The 15462-nt window shown below is 45.6% G+C and overlaps 1 protein-coding gene across 1 annotated transcript in view; it reads right to left on the reverse strand.

Annotated features, from left to right (window-relative positions):
* The window catches only part of HDLBP (high density lipoprotein binding protein), a 39407-nt gene that overhangs the window by 23476 nt on the left and 469 nt on the right, over positions 1-15462 (reverse strand). The window lies entirely within an intron of this gene.

The following is a 15462-nucleotide window of genomic DNA, read 5'->3' on the forward strand; positions in this document are numbered from 1 at the left end:
GGGAGAGCGGCGCCGTGCCCGCCCCGCCGCCTATATAGGCCGGGCCGCTGCCAATCCCCAGCCCGCACGTCAGCGGGACATGCCCCTTTCCGGCGGGGCCGGCCCGCCACGCGTGCCCCGTCGCCCGCCCGCCCGCCCGAGCGGAGCAGCGGCCCGGCCTGGCAGCCCGCGGCTCTCCCGGCAGCCCCGCACCCGGCCCGGCCGGCGGAGCTCCACGGCGAGGGAGGAGAGCCGCGGGTGGCTTTCCACCGCCGTCGGTCCAGCTCCCCGGAGCGGAGAATTACCGATGCCGATGGCACGCCGGGTCAGTGAGCTGGAGCTCAGTCTGAAAAGCAGGGCTGGCACCGCAGAGCTGCAAACACCGGGGGCTTCTGCCCCGTCCCACGAGCGGCTACAACCCCAGAGGGCCCGCTGTGCCGCCGCCTCCTGCGCAGCCTGTGCCCAAAGCACCAACCACACACTGCCGAGGGGGCAGACAGGAGAGCAGGGCACGGCCAGGGACCAGCAAGATTAAAAAAAAAATTACCCCCACACCCCCCCCAAAATAAACAGCATCTCTCCTGATTCCAAGCACTAAATTGGGAAGAGGGAAGGAGGGGAAAGGCAAACCAGCAAGCACAATATCCTCCTTTCCTACAGAGGATGTTTATTAAAGTTTGTGCAATATAAATGTTTTTAATTATTAGCCCTGCACCCTCGGGGAACTGAGGAAAAGAGAGTCACATCAGTGTAAAAACACATGGAATCTGAACTGATTTTTACATTAGCTCTGTCTCTGCCCATTTTCCTACACAGGATTAACTTTCCTTATCATTCATAACTTGCAGTTAGTGACTGGTTTTCTCATTCACGCCTTGTGCTCTCCCAGACCCTGGCAAACTAAATGCAAGAACCTGCTTTGTGGAGCTCTGACCGCAGAAATGTGAGGTCTTTGGAGTAACTGCTTTTGATTACATGCAGTAATTTTTATAGATATTCATGTGCTATATTTATGGAAACACGGATGGTATTTTGCCTTAAGTAAAATTATGATTACTTATTATTATTGAACAAGAGTAGGAGATTTCTCCAGTTTTCTTCTTCCAATCCCTGCAGCTGGGAGGACACCATTAAAGCACTTGAACTGTTTGACACAAACAATTTATCACCGTAAATAAAAATACACTTGTGGGTGAAATCAGGAAGCATGTTAAAGGGAGAAGGAGAACAGTCGTCAAGAGTTGACACCCTGCCCAGGCAACCACGATGATCCATCTCCCCCCCGGCCTCTCCTCAAAAAGTCTGTTGGTCTCTGTGAGGATGCAGGGATACCGCTCCAAGCGTGGGGCTGCCGCACGGAAAGGCAGCAACCACTGCTGCCACGTCATACGCGCTCCAAGAGCTGGCTCGGGCTCCTCCGACAAAACACATCTTGGCTGTGGATGCCAGCAGCACCCTGTCAGACACACGAGCAGGCTAGTGCCTACCGAGAGAGGGGTGGCTCATGCAAAAGCAGAGCTTTGGGGACCTGGGCAAACCACAGCACCCCCAGACTTTGGACACTTCTGCTTCCAGGCAGCATCTGGGAGTGTGTGTGGGGTGTAATTTAGGAGTTGGAGCCTAGTGCTCTGAACCTCACTCAAGGTGCTCAATGTTTTTCTGGTGCTTTCATTCCCTCGTGTTTATCTCCTGAGCACAAAGCAAGCAGCCTCCTATCAACACTCTTAACTTCGTTGCATCCAATTAACTCTGACATGGCTAAGTACTGCAATCACCTGCGCCGGGGGACCAGAGGAGCATCACAACCCCCAGACTAGAGCATATCACTGAAACAGCAACATCCTTCTCCCTCGACTCCATCTCATTATCTGGTTCAACAGGGACCCTCTGTGGGGACATGCCACCCTGTGCCTATGGGACAACTGTACGCCCCTCTCCTGCTCTGTTGATGTAGTGTTGCTGCAGCCACCGGGCTTGCCAGGACATTATGAATTTCTGGCTTTTATCACAGCTTCCTCTCCAGGACTGTTTAAGAGGGAATCTTCCCCACCTGTTTCTGTAGCTCTTCCTTTATTTGCAGCTGCAGGTGGTGGGAGAGAAGCCTGCCAGGCCCAGAAAGCATTGGAAGGCATAGAGCATCTCACTGCGTGCCATCCTCAAATAATGATTTCTGCTGAAGGAAACTTGTCACAGGCTGTATTCCTTAGAGGAGGATATTCCATGGCAGAAGAGCTCACCCTTCCTCCCACATTCAGCAAGTACAGAAGTTCCCCGTGCACAGATGAAAGTACATTTAGAGGGTGCTAGGAGGCCTCTTTCAACTTGCTGTTCCTCCTGCCAGTACTACATCGACCACCTGCATCCCAACCTGTCCCTCTTCTTTAAGAGGACAATGGGGTACAAACACAGGACAGATAGGCCAGCTTGGTAACTGTTCTGTCTACCTGCCCATGAGTGCAATCTCACAAAATTAAAAAAAAAATAATATACTTCTCATAGAGGTGCATGTAAAATGGCTCCTATATAAGCGAGGCATAGGAATTTTTGGTAGCTGAGGGGAAAGCAGACAGAAGAAGATACCCAACCTCTTGACAAACCTGCCTCTCTCCCTCTAGCATCCCGTATTTTGACAGACCCTGGTTTAATGACTTGCAGGAACAACCGAAAAGGAAGCCTCCCAAATAGAGCACCGATGTGCGATAGAAAGGGTGAAGGATTGGGCAATACACAGTTTCCATGGCTTATCAAATTGGCAGCTCGTATCACCAGTTTGAGGGAGGACACAGAAATGGGACCGGCAAAAATGCGCACAGAGATAAAACACTGAAAAGGTTTGGGATTTGGTTCTTTGGAACACGTGTTCAGTGTGAAAGCAAAGGTTGAGGAGTTAAGCAGCTTTCCATAATCGCACCACCCCCTCTTGGGGAAGGGAGAGGAAACTTTCAGCTCCTTAAACCACTAGAGCAAAGACCACAAAAAGGTTGGTCTTTCCTGGCACATTCACCCTCAGCTGGGCTAGGATTTTACAAAGGATTTCTTCTAGCCTGTTCTTATTTTCTGTTGATATAAGAGATCCCTATTTTTCCTGCCAGAAACTGCAGGCCTTATTTGGAAAGCAACCCAAGTATGCTCCAAAGAGTCTGTGCTGTGACTTTATTTCTTGTTAAATATAACTCCAGATTTCTAGAACTCTACAAATAAGCACCCTTTTTGTACTCTGGGTACTTACCCCACACGCTGAAGTCAGAGAAGATCACAAAAGAACTACCTCCCAAAGTATCCATTTTAGCACATCCCTCACCAGTGGCATGAAGAGAAAAGGGGTGGGGGAATACTTTGGATCACACTAGAAAAAGAAGTGGAAGAGGATTCAGGACGCAGGGCATTTGTATGCCAGAGAGTACTGGGGTTCTCAGTCAAAGCAAGATATGCCTTTCGGCTCTAAAGCTATCACTATGGCTTGCCATGGGATCTTCCGATAGAATGTTTTTATTTCTACAGGAAAACCTCTATTAGATTGAAGTTAAGGGTCAGATTATATAGATCCTTCTGCTAAGAGAATGAAAAAGTTTCATCATAAAAAAATGACTGAACTTGAGTCCATGTTAATTATGTCTCAGTGCCTTTGAGACCAGATTTTTCTTATTTGCCACGAGGAAGGAAAAGGCACTTCTCTCCCCTGTTCACACATCAGTACTAGGAAGAAATGATTCTATAGGCTAAATTCTGCCCCTCCTCTGTACTTAATGCAACCCCACCATCTTCAGAGGCCCACTGTAAATACCCAAGTAGAGAAGTGCTGGTAGAAAGAGAAAAGCCCATCTGAGCCTATACACTAATCCCAACTAACTCCAACCATTTCGTCACATTGTGAAGAAGGGAAAGAGGTGCAAGGCAGATGAGCGACTGCATGTGTTTGTCTCACATGGGACCTAGCTGGTATAAATAAGGAGTCCCAGAGGACTGTGATGCCACTGGCCTTTCTCCTGATAAACCTACATTGTTTACTGCAATTCTCTTGCACAGGCAAGAGACTAGACACTGAAGGAAGGTGACTAACCTCAGCAGGCCTCTCAGGCCAAAACGGTTGTTTTGGGCACCCTGACAGTAAGCTTATGCAACCATCAGCTAGCAAAAAACCATATATACACTGCCCTTCCTAGACTATCACAAGGTGCTCTATAAAAAGGGGCAAGCAGAATAGGTAGGAAGAACAGGAGCACCTTACTGGTGGGGACAGTTCTAGTGTGAACAAGTAACTTCAAGCCCTCTCCCTGTAAAAAGAGGGAAAGCTGCTAATTTAGGGGTAGATATGCATGTTTTACATGGGGACACTGTGAGAAAACTAGATTTAGTGGTTAATGGAGACAAACCAGTCAAGAGACCTGAGCTCTACTCTCAGTTTTGCTGTTCATTTGGTGAATTGGCCAGTGAAAGTCTCTAGGTTGCCCTGGCTGTGCACACACAGCACTCTTGATTTACTCTGTGGACTCATTATTTCATTTCAGGTTGTTCAGAATGCTGTGATCCTTAGATGCCAGGTGCTATGACAAAACAAATGCCATTTCAGAGATGAGGATGAAAGTCAATGGACAGTTTAATAAAATCAATCCAAAAGCAAAAGGAAGCCACAGAGGACAGGTCAGAGTCCATCCTTCCACTTACACTGCAAGAGAAATCTGATTAACACAAACTCAGCTTTCAGGAGAAGTTAGAATTTCAAATAACCAAGATAAAATGGAATAGATAAAATGGAATGAGATGAAATCAGAAGTAATACATTCAGACCAAGAACGACTGAGGTAAATTCCTCACCTGTATTTCGGAGACGGTTATAGGCAAATTTAGGAATTGAAAAGGTTGTCAAAGTACCAGCAAATTTCAGGTTCTTGGCCTTGGGGAGTCAATAAACACTTTGAAGAGGAATACTTTTTAAACATGAGGGACAAAGTGAAATAAAGTATCTTCCTGTGTTGCTTTGCAGTTTCACAGTGAATTAAAACACTGACTTGACCCAAGAATGGGAAAAGAGATTAGGAAAAAAACAATTCCTGATACATTACCTGGAAAGTGGCAATAGTAGAGTAGCAAAAGTGAAAGAAATCACAGAAATTCAAAACATCTGACAACAGGCTGGAAGTTTGAGTCTCTGGGGTCTCTACTCCAACCTGCTGCTCAAAGCAGGGTCAGACCAGGGCATTCAGGATTATCTTCAGTCAGATCTTGAAAACCTTCAAAGCTGCACAAACTTTCTAGGCAACCTATTCCAATACCTGACTATCCAAACAGTGAGAAGGGTTTCTTACTTGCAGTCAGAACCTTTAATTTAATTTTTGGCTCTTCATGCTGATCTGAACTTGCTTTTTAATTTAAATTACCAAGACACTGTGTGCTCCTCAGACACAGGTGCTTTCAGAGTGGTACTGCGGCCCTGTTCTGTTCAACCTGCACTACAGAAGAAAAAAAATATCTTCCTCAAATATTAGCTGAGAGCTACTCCCCAAAGTCTGCTTGGATACTTGCAGTTAAATATCACAGTTACCCAAGAAGTGAGGATTTCGGAGATAGCGTGTGCTTGATTCTGCAGTATCTCCTTTCTATTCTTCAAAAGGCAACTTTTGCTTCACTCTCATTTGGCTACTGGGTTGGATTTCTTTTGTTTACCTTTTCAGTCCCTGTCGTTCCCTCTCCCTTGGCAATTGCAATATAAAATGAACACGTGGCAACTTTTTTTTTTTTCTACATTTAAGAGATGTTACCAGAACCTCTCATGCACTACGTATCACGTAGCTTGGAAAGGCAAGTGAATTGCAAGCCCTGAACTTACCCTTTTTCACATTAATCATCATATATTCAGAAAATTCAAAGCTGATCATGTCCCTTAGCTTGAACATGTCACCATGCTCCCTAAGACTCTCCTACAGGTATTCTTAGGCTGGTGTTTTGCAGGGCATAATTTAATGACCTGCTTGCAGCAGTTTACAAAGACGACAAGCACTGCTGTTCACAGAGACTCATACATACAGCTAATGAAAAAAAATTAGGAAAAGTGGCAAACTAAATGCAACATCCCAAATAACATTTTTCAGGGGGGCAGGGGGACAATTTGCAACCTGAGCATGGAAACTGTAATCAGACACTTATTTTTGTCTATTTTGTTTGGGTTTTTTTTCGTTTGTTTGGTTGGTTTTTTTAATCTTGCTTAGTTACTTTTGTTCTACAGAAAAACCTAAGCAAGGTTATTCATGGCTCCTTGAAAGATTTTAAAGATTCCTCAGTTACTAATGTTTATTGGATAATGAAGACTTAAGAGAATGCCAGAGCTCCATTTTTCTAAACTTTCTATGTGCTCTGGTATGTTTTCCTCCAAGTTCCAGTTCCCCAAGTCACATGGCTTCACAAGACTCTCCAATTCTGTTTTTTTCTTTATTTCTATCTTTCAGTTACAATAAGCAGCTTGAAAATATGACCCAGAAAAGTTAACATTATCGTGACAAATAATATAATTAAACTTGCAGGGAGGATAGTGCTTGGTTTGTAGAGGGAAGGAACAATTTAAACTTGGGGGAGAGAGAGGGGGAGAGGGATCTTCAGTTTGGCAACAATTTCTTTGAAAAAGTATTAAAGTAAAGACGTGATTCCAAGTGCCATTTTTTAAAAGTGATGATAGGACCTTCACTATTTAAGCACAGCCTTCCCTTTGTCCTATTCATAGCACATGCAACAGGGGCTCAACATATCCACAGACAAGTACTAATTCCTAATCTCTACTAGGCCAAGCAAAAGGCCCTTCATGTGTTAGACAGAATTACATCATGGTGATCTAAACTGACAGTGAAAAAACCAGACAGTCTTCTCTTCCAAATCTGCAAGGCCACTCTAAGCCTGCTGTGAAAGGAGAGAGAGATATAGTGAGAATCCAGAGTAAAACTATTTCCACTAATTGTTAGAAATGATAGTGTTTTATGCTTAAAGATTCTTTTCATAACTGAATTATTTCCATCAAGCCCCACCTTGCTCATCTTTGGGTTGAGCTAGAAGGGTAAAGGTGCCATTTCAGGTACAAGTTTTTTGTTTTGGTACCTCATGCTGTACAGTTCTCCTCCACCCACACACTGTTACTGTCTTTTGGATTAACAGAGTACTGCCCTGAGCAATACCAGTTTTCAAATAAGACAGAGGGGGTCACATTTCTTAAATTTTCAAGAGTCTCTAAACTTCTCTAAATACTGCTTGCTCTTATTTTTAGCCACAACTCTGCCTCAATTAGAGCCATCAACTCAGTATTTTAATTTCATGAAACTATTTATAAGAGCAGGTATAGAACTTTAAAGTTTCACCAATGCTACTTAACCAGCTCTGCTTCTAAGCAACAGTCACATATCTACAACTTGCTTTTCTCCAAAGTTTTCAAGGGTCCTTGTAAGACCATGCACCTAAATCCCAGCAGGCTGTACCAACTGCTGAAGTATTCATTTTGAAAACAAAAGCATATGCAATAACAGGCCAACCACAGCATATTCCCACCCGTTCTCTCACCCTACCTGCTCTGTGAGTTGTTTTCTCAGCTTTCCTTTCAACAGCTCCAACACAGGTTTACATTCAGCTTTATCACTTGACCAGAGATAAAGGCAAACTTACTTTCTATTGTGCAATGGAAACAATCGGGGCCTGGTTTGCAAAGAGCAGAGGCCCACTCCCCTCTCTGGGAAGGGCAGGGGAGCTCAATACAGCCCACACTGCCTCCAGTGCCCACAGAGACACAAACACCCCCACTCCTCCCGCAGACTGCACCCGGGGCAAGTGGTGACAATCCATCTCAGTCACCCCTGGCCTCTTGCCCCACTGGGACTTTCTCTGGCTTTGCCTCTGTCCCTGCCAGTGGGGAAATCCTCCTTATATCAACTCTGACACTTTTATACAATCATAGAATGGTTCGGGTTGGAAGAGACCTTAAAGATCATCGAGTTCCACGTGTCTATACCCTGGGCAGGGACACCGCCCACCAGACCAGGTTGCTCAAAGCCCCATCCAGCCTGGCCTTGAACCCCTCCAGGGATGGGGCAGCCACAGCTTCTCTGGCCAACCTGGATCAGTGTCACAACACCCTCACTGTGAAGAATCTCTTCTTAAGATCCACTCTAAGTCTACCCTCTTTCAGTTTAAAACCATTACCCCTCTTCTGTCGCTCCATTCCCTGATCAAGGATCCCTCCCCATCTCTCCTGGAGCCCCTTGAGGGACTGGAAGGGGCTCCAAGGTCTCCCTGGAGCCTTCTCTTCTCCAGGCTGAACCCCCCCAACTCTCTCAGCCTGTCCTCCCAGCAGAGGGGCTCCAGCCCTTGGAGCATCTTTGTGGCCCTTCACTGGACCAGCTCCAACAGGGCCATGTCCTTCCTGCGCTGAGGACTCCAGAGCCGGACACAGAGCTCCAGGTGGGGTCTCCCCAGAGCGGAGCAGAACCCCCTCCCTCGCCCTGCTGGCCACGCTGCTTTGGATGCGGCCCAGGATGCGGTTGGTGGTCTGGGCTGCCAACACACGTAAAAAATACAGAATGCTCCATGAATTTGCGTGTCATACTTGCGCAGCAGCCATGCTAATCTTCTCTGTATCATTCCAATTTTAGTGTATGTGCTGCTGAAGCGAGCACGTTTTCTCTCTTCCTTTTTCCTAACTCGACCCATGTATCCATCCGAAGCCTGATGTCCCTGTTCCTGCCACACAGCCAGGCTTAGGCTTTGTTTGTCACTCATCTTTGGCAAATATCCAGTTTATTTTGTGAAATATCCAGTTTAATTCTCAGTGCCAGAAACACAGGCATAGACAGAAACATAGTACCAGAAACAACAGGAAGAGAACCAGCAAGTGGTACCAACCGAATTGAGCAACGGGCCTCAAAGTGATTAGAATTCCTCTAAAAAAAGGCCTTCGCTGATTTTTTCAGACAACCCACTGCAAAACCTTTGAAATACTAGTCAACCAAAGCTAACAGGGTGGGGGAAAAGAGACAGGGGAGTGATACCTATGCTACATGCCAAGACTCTAAACCAAGCCTGTCATTTGAATTATGCAAGGAGACTATTCCAGTTATCCAAACCTTAATGAAAAATATGCCAGAAGCTAGCTTTATGAAAGCTAGCTATACCTGTCTTATGATATTTACTGTGAGATATGGCACTGCTAGCCTTCCTTTAAAACCAGTGTCCCGATATGTAAGGGTCAGACAGCACTTTTATGGGCTTTGACAGAGACCACAACAAGCAATTATCAGCTTAATAGCACTAGGACAAGGCTGGGTCCTGCCACCTCCAAGCTGAATACTAATAGTCAAAACACAACAGAGATCCAAGTCTTTCCTCCTTAAAATCCAGTTAGGATTTTAACACATACAAGTTTCAATTGTCATATCAACACTCACTTCCAGAAATTTTCAATCATAGATATTTCTTGTGCAGTAAAAGGTACAGTGTACACACAGAGCAGAATCACCCCGATTTATAACATATGTTCCTATGGCAGTCACTTGTGGAATTCTGTTTGTTGGTTTTAGGTTTGGTTCGTTTGTTTGGCGTTTGCTTTCTTTTCTTCCACTAATGCTAAATAAATTTATCAGTTCCATTCCCAAACGATTCTTTCTAATAAGTGAAAAAATCTTCAAAAAAGATGACAAAACTGTTGCTGGAAAACAGTTCCAGATGCTGTGCTGGCGAGCGTAAGAGACTCTGGTACTACTTCCATTTTGCGTCAATAAGTAAATCCATTTTACTTTACAATTAAACAGCGTCATTTAAGGGAGGTTGCATGAATATTACTGGGCTATTCAATCCTCTCAAATCCAAAACTTTTCCTGTGAATCATCATTTCTTGCTGCCTTACAGCTACTGAACCAATCCCTTCCTTTCTTCCAGTGTTGTTTTTCCACTGAAGTTAAACTCATTATGATTTCCTCTAACCGAGTCCTTTGTGGTCCATCTTTTTTCTCAGGTTTCCCTCTGCTTTTTCTGCCAGCTGCTTTGCAAGCACCTCTTGTGACTCTAGCTGGACATAACTCCTTGCCACAACCCCTGCTCCTCACAAAAGAATGACATGCTTCCATCACTGCCTCAGCAACACACCAGCTCCTGTGGGACAGGCCGCTGTGGCCAAGGTCAGCCCTCCACACTTGTGGGGCCGCGGGACCCAGACTGCTCCTTTGGCTGCGCTCAGGAGCCTGCTCCCGGCACCGGGGCCACAGGGCTCTTCCCAAGTCCAGCAATTGCCAAAATGCAAGTAAAGAGACTTCACCAAGACTCCAAGGAGCATTGCTAGTGTACAAGTCTTTTTCCCCTCTCTAAATACCACTACCATTTTCCCTTTATTTAGAGCAGTAAGCAGAAATACAACTGGCTTTGTTACATACACACAGGTACATAAACGCATGCCCCTGCCTTCTTTACAGAAGCTACATATTTATCCCTCCCCAAAACACAGGAACACACATAGACACAAAACAAAGTGACAGCACACCAAGACTAAACCAAATGTGGTTTTTCTCCAATCAGCTGAGGTCAAGAAATAAGTACTGCAAGGTATAAATGTACCTAAGTTATTTACATGCTAATATATCTAGTAATAATTTGCAAAATCTTAGTGGACATCTTCAAAGCCTGGAAGATCTACCAGATGCAAGATTCAATAAAACTGAACCAGCTGTGAGAGACAAGTGACATCAAGCAGCAAATTCAAAGAGAAGTATCTGTATTATATGGTAGCTCCTAGAAAGGACACTTGTATTTCTGAGAGGCTGCTGGGAAAATACCAGAACTTGTGTAGGCAGAACCACCTAAGTGATGGAAAAAAAGAACAACTTGGGTTTTAACACACATAAGTTTCTTATGAAAAAAAAATAAATCCAGAACACTCAGGACAGCCTGAATACCTTTTCTACCTGACTACTTGGACTACCTTTCCTTGTTAGAATTAAAACCTTAAACACATAAATCTAGCAACCCAAAGCCTTCTACACACGTAAAATATTCTAAATAAAAAAAAGCTTTTCCCCTTGCTTTGGCTAGAACTCTTCCTCCTTGTTTACTGATACATCTTTTTTCAACCAGACTCCCTGATCCTCTTCCACTGAACTCGTACCACGAGAACTATGGGGCAACAAGAGTTCACAGAAGGAAGATGGGGAAAAAGGTCACTAGAATTATTAGGGATGCAGGCCTTTTCCATTTAAGATGCTAATGCAAATCACAAGATTTTAATAGCAGATTTGTAGGACATAAACAGACTTTTTTTTTAAAGCTAAAGGACAGCTAAATATAAAGCCACATGCTGAATTCTCTCAGGTGTAATTCCACACCCACGATAAGCCTGTTATCCAAAATTATTCTTCTAAAACTAGGAATTTCTAAAATGAAAAGAATTCCTGAAACAAGCCCTGAACTGGGGACACTAGGCTCTTGCCTTAATTACCAGCCTAGCATGAGCATCCAGGGTCCAGAGACCAGCTCTAGGTCCTCTTGAGCTCCTCTACAATCCGATCCACCCCCCCGCAACAGGCCCTACTGACCAGGGCCTTCCCTTCCCTTCCAAGTGCAGTCTCACAGCCCACAGTAAATACCACAGCCTGCTGTTAACACAGCCTGCACTGGAACAGCTTCTAGACCAAAGCCCCAGAAAAATCAATAAGCAAAACAAAAAGCCACAAGCAAACCCCACCACACTACACAATACAGCTTAATGCTCTCTTCTTTCAAGGTTAGGGTAATTAGGAAGAGGAACAGAGGCTTAATCCTACAGCTGGGTTTTACTTTCCTATCTCTTCTTTATGTTTTCAGATTTTAATACAAATAACACCTACTCAATTCTTGCACAGACCCATGTTGCAAAACTTTTACAGGCTCTGAGCCTCCAATAACATGCTCTTGGACAAGTTAGGCATGTTCATCCAGGATTTAACGAGTCTCCCTCAGCCCACTTTAAAAACCCCTGTTGAAACTTTGTCAGTGGTGCTTCTCTTTGTCAAGATTCTAACAGCATTTCCATAAGGGTAACACTACAGAGAGGAGGCTATTATTGTGCTTGCTCCATAGGGTACTAAAAGACTTGTACTTCTTGTTACGGTGTCTTGCCAGGCTATGCTTGGGTGCCTACTCCTGCGAAGGATCAGACTGTAACGTCTCCTCCTGGCATCAAGGAAAGCACAAAGGCAGTTTCCAGGGCCTGCCCTTACCACTTGCCAGTTTCAAAACACTCATGAGGACACTTGTCAGAGCCTTGCTATTTGGCTTTAAGGTTCATTTTATAAGCTCTGCACAGCATAAACCTCAGGACTTCCTTCTGTAGAATTCCTGAATACAAAACAAAGTTGAACCACTGTTGATTGACTGTTTGGTTGTGGGTTTTTTTAGAGAGAAACTTTTTCACATAAATCTGATAGTCTACAGAAATCCATTGCCCAGTTTGTCAGATACGCTCCCAGTCATGGTGAATGAACTTTTCAACCACACACACCATTCTACTTGAGCACTCTGGGCTGGTCTCAGTGCTGCTGACTATTCTAACCATCTGACTAGCAGTGACCCGGGGTGAATCACCTCAATTCCCGCAGTAGCACAATCTTAAGTGGATCTGCACCACTTTAACATGTTTTATATGCAAAGAGAAGAGTATGTTTTGGGAAAGGCGGTATCAGCTGAAATACAGTAACAAAAAAAAATTCCCAGTTTTCTTTGAAAAGGTGTGAACTGCCCAGGCTTGCATGCCTGGGATGGCTCTCCACTCCAATAACAGCTCCAAGCTTATAGATCTCTCTTCTAATTGACCGCACTGTCTTCAGAAACAGCTTAAGGTGAACTAGAAAAAAAAGCGTAGCTACTTGACCAAGAACAACTGCCCTTATCCTACCAAAAATAAGTTACTATTGTTACCATTATGCTACATAACATAACCTTATGATCCAATTCCAGACCAAGAGGAAAACTATTCCCTTCTCCCCCTGCCCTCCTTGATCACAGAATGATAAAACGTTTAGAGTGGAAGGGACCTTAAAGATCATCGAGTTCCACGTGTCCATACCCTGGGCAGGGACACCGCCCACCAGACCAGGTTGCTCAAAGCCCCATCCAGCCTGGCCTTGAACCCCTCCAGGGATGGGGCAGCCACAGCTTCTCTGGCCAACCTGGATCAGTGTCACAACACCCTCACTGCGAAGAATCTCTTCTTAAGATCCACTCTAAGTCTACCCTCTTTCAGTTTAAAACCATTACCCCTCTTCTGTCGCTCCATTCCCTGATCAAGGATCCCTCCCCATCTCTCCTGGAGCCCCTTGAGGGACTGGAAGGGGCTCCAAGGTCTCCCTGGAGCCTTCTCTTCTCCAGGCTGAACCCCCCCAACTCTCTCAGCCTGTCCTCCCAGCAGAGGGGCTCCAGCCCTTGGAGCATCTTTGTGGCCCTTCACTGGACCAGCTCCAACAGGGCCATGTCCTTCCTGCGCTGAGGACTCCAGAGCCGGACACAGAGCTCCAGGTGGGGTCTCCCCAGAGCGGAGCAGAACCCCCTCCCTCGCCCTGCTGGCCACGCTGCTTTGGATGCGGCCCAGGATGCGGTTGGTGGTCTGGGCTGCCAGCACACATTGCTAGCTCATGTCAAACTTCTCATCCACCAACACCCCCTGTCATCCTTGTCTAGAAAGGTAAGACCAATAAAAAAAGCGTGGAACATAAGAAACCTTAACACATAACAAGTAGTGTCATAATTTGTTCACCTTTTCAGGCAGAAATGGGGGAGAGGAAGGAAAGAAGAAAACAAGAAATCAGCTTAACTTGCAATGAAGGAGGAGACAGGAGTATGTGTCACACTCTCAGGAGTGAGACACCAGTACAATTTTTATAGGACAAACAGTCATTTTTCTTCACTGCTTCTTAGAAGCCACTTAGTCTTTTGAGAATGATCTAGGCTTACTATATATTGTCACAGTGACAAAGCTCAGACTAGATGCTGCCTTTATCACTCTATGCTTACAGACCTCCAGACATTGTTACCTCCACTCATTAGATAATGATAATTATCTAATTAATAATTCCTGAGCCTGTCATTCTGATCTGTGAAAAACTATACCACTGTGCACTTTTTTGGAAGGAAAAGGTTGAGGGATTTTTTGTGGCTTGGTTATGTGGATAGCTCTGCTGCATGAAAATCCACATACAAATAGAAAGATTGTGTTTTTTTCCTAACAGCTTAAATCTGAACAGGCAAAAGGTTGAAGATACAGAACTTTAGCAGACACACAGCTACAAATTACATTACTGCTTCCTTTCCTGACTTGCCTCTAATGTATATTCCTGTACTAGAGGGAGGGATATCCGATCCACCTATGAAGCAATAACCTGAAACACTAGTTTATAGTCTACTTTGGGAGATTAAAAAAAAAAGCTGTTATACTTTTTGTTAAATTGCCTTCTAACTGAAAGCAACTGCATAGCATTTGGACAGCAACAGCAGGAAAAATGGAGACAAAATCATCAGGCAGCAGCTTCACCTGTCTTACTAAACAGAAAACATGCAATAAAGCAATACAGCACATATCAGTGTGCAGAATTTTCTCCATCATTACACAACAGTGTAAGAAAAGAAGCAACTCCTTCACACCATTTGGGACTGTGAACGTCTCTAATTTTCATTTCCCAGCCATAGAGTTGTGAATTTGGATTCAAATTCTAAACTAGAGCTGCAAATTCAAGGACCTTGGCTCATCTAATCAGTTATGAGTGAACTGCTATCGCTACTACTAATGTCCCCATCACAACCTGCTCGCTGGTGTCTCATCTTTCAGTGGAAGGAATAGCTCTTGCCAGTTGGGAACCCTTCCTACTGTTTGGGGAAGACCAGCATGGTAAGTGCAAGTTATTACATGTCAAGCCACTTCAGCTATAGCCACGCTAGGCCCAAGGATGCTTGCACTTAACCCTCTTCAGTTCTGCTCGATTGCTGGACCACGCAGCCTTCAATAAAACTGCACTACAAGACTAGAGAGCAGTTCAATGAAGAGGCAGAACTTCCCCTCTGTCACGCAGAGACAGCTGGCTCTACCTGAAGAGCCACTGGTAAGGCATAAACCCTTCTCCAGAGCGGCCTGTGACCGAAGCCTCAGCTTTCGGGCCCACCAGCCGCACAGGAGGAGACCGTTACACTCAAGTTCGAACCCGAAGCAGACTGGGCCTCAGCACACAGGACGGGATCCGCCATCCAGCCGAGGGAGATGGTGGAAGTCGAGCACAGCCGCGCCGTCACGGCTGGGTGGCGTGCGAGTCCTCCTCGGCCCTGTGCCCTCAGGGGCGGCCGCGACACCCCCGGCTGACCCGCGGCGCGGAGGGCGGCCGCCATGGGGAAGGCAAGCGGCCGTGACTCATTGCTTCTCTCCGCTCGCCGGCCGGCACCGCGGGGCGGCGGCCGCCGGAGGGAGCGGCAGCGGGGGAGGCCGGGGCGGCGGGGCGGGCCCCC

This window comes from Calidris pugnax, unplaced genomic scaffold, assembly GCF_001431845.1.
Source record: "Calidris pugnax isolate Ruff unplaced genomic scaffold, ASM143184v1 scaffold1156, whole genome shotgun sequence".
NCBI lineage: Eukaryota > Metazoa > Chordata > Aves > Charadriiformes > Scolopacidae > Calidris > Calidris pugnax.